Genomic DNA, 2451 nt, shown 5'->3' on the forward strand with positions numbered 1-2451 from the left:
TCATACCTTAGTCATACCTTGGCCATACTTGGGTCACACATTGGTCATACCTTGGTCATACTTGGGTCATACCTTGGTCATACCTTGGTCATACCTTGGTCATACCTTGGTCATACCTTGGTCATATCTTGGCTATACCTTGGTCATACCTTGGTCATACCTTGGCCATACCTTGGTCATACCTTGGTCATACCTTGGTCATACCTTGATCATACCTTGGTCATACCTTGGTCATACCTTGGTCATACCTTGGTCATACCTTGGCCATACCTTGGCTATACCTTGGTCATACCTTGGTCATACCTTGGTCATATCTTGGCCATACTTTTGTAATACCTTTGTCATACCTTGGTGATACCTTGGTGATACCTTGGTCATGCCTTGGCCATACCTTGGCCATACCTCGGTCATACCTTGGTCATACCTTGGTCATACCTTGGTCATACCTTGGTCATACCTTGGTCATATACCTTGGTCATACCTTGGTCATATCTTGGTCATACCTTGGTCATACCTTGGTCATACCTTGTCTATACCTTGGCCATACCTTGGTCATACCTTGGTCATACCTTGGTCATACCTTGGTCATACCTTGGTCATATCTTGGCCATACTTTGGTAATACCTTGGTCATTATTAAACATTGAGTTCTTTGTTTCTCCAACATTCAGTCTTCTTACTGCCATCTATTTAGTACATGTATGAGAGAAAGCATCAAAGTAATGTATTCAAATTGTTCTAGACCAAACAGGTTTACCATGATTTTTGAAGCTATCATTATCCCGCGCATGCCCTACTCTGTCATTTTGGCTGCTCTACAAGGTAAGGTAGGGTCAGTCTAGATCTGGCTCACAGGTAAGTTTTCTTAGCATTAGCTTTTCCTTATTCCCATGTGTTTTCCTTCATGACAGTAAACAAGCTATTTTAAGTGAAGTTCTATGCGCAAAGTCATATGATGTGATAGTCCTCATTTGCATGCCGACGAAATCTGTTCAGCCAAGCGTATATACCTCTTATGATGTTCCGAGGGAGGAAACGACAGTCGTATTTAAGAGCCTAAAAATCAGTATATACAAAAAAAATACAACCTCTTATAAGTGTTATGAATAAACCAGAAAAAAACATTATTCAATGCCAATTCTGTTATCTCTAAACAGATGTTGAGGTGTAAGCCAATCGTGTTGTTTTCTGCCTCAGGTATCTCTGACAGCTACTCACAATTTGTTTTTGCTTCAGGTACTACGTCTGAAATAACCGGCAGTAAGAACCATCCACGCTTTTACGGCTGGCACGGGAAACATGAGTGTGAGTACTTTTTCGTACTAGTATATTTGATCTATCGCTGGAGGAACCGTAATTTAAGGCGGTTTCTGTATACCCATCTTAATGTGCAGTACGTCGTGTTTATTTTGGTATCAGCGACTATGCTGACTAGAAAGGTAAATCAAGCTAGTTCGTACACGCAGCTGCCATTTGCATTCACCAATTATCCTTGTACAGATTCCTTTATTGTTTTTGTCTAAAAGCATTTCAACAATAACATAGAGATTCACATTGCAAAGCAGGACTCGAAACGCTAGAAAGGTCCAAGAACATTGCAAGTGTTGTTCAGAGACCAGGGTCTAAAGCAGGGAGGTTTGGTCTATGTAGTTGTGTTTTCACAGTTATATATTTTCCATATATACCGTACATGTACTAGTCTCATATATCGCTGTTGGGTAGGTGTTGGTATGTAGTGAAGTTGAATTGTCAGATTTATTGAAATGATGTGAAATCTATGTGCTTTGAATTGTATAGTCTGTCTACATGAAGGGTGTGAAGGCTATTTTTTCTGTATTTTTGTCTCTGCACACAGTGTCCATTCTGTTTATACATAATACGTAAGCTGACAGTTTTGTTCTTGGGTTTTAGTAAGGAATAAGTGATGTGTATGGAAAAATGAAAAGTCTTCATGAACTAGGAGAAGTCGGTAAACTTTAGAAAAGAAAGGTTCTTTTACTTGTAATCATAAAGCGTTTGGTTCCCACCCTAAACAGCATAGAATTTAGGCTCTTAAATACGACTGTCGTTTCCTCCCTCGGAACATCATAAGAGGTATATATGCTTGGCTGAACAGATTTCGTCGGCATGCGAATGAGGGCTATCACATCATATGACTTTGCGCAAGGAACTTCACTTAAAATAGCTTGTTTACTGTCATGAAGGAAAACACATGGGAATAAGGAAAAGCTAATGCTAAGAAAACTTACCTGTGAGCCAGATCTAGACTGACCCTACCTTACCTTGTAGAGCAGCCAAAATGACAGAGTAGGGCATGCGCGGGATAATGATAGCTTCAAAAATCATGGTAAACCTGTTTGGTCTAGAACAATTTGAATACATTACTTTGATGCTTTCTCTCATACATGTACTAAATAGATGGCAGTAAGAAGACTGAATGTTGGAGAAACAA

The sequence above is a fragment of the Branchiostoma floridae genome, unplaced genomic scaffold (genome assembly GCF_000003815.2).
Source record: "Branchiostoma floridae strain S238N-H82 unplaced genomic scaffold, Bfl_VNyyK Sc7u5tJ_1576, whole genome shotgun sequence".
NCBI lineage: Eukaryota > Metazoa > Chordata > Leptocardii > Amphioxiformes > Branchiostomatidae > Branchiostoma > Branchiostoma floridae.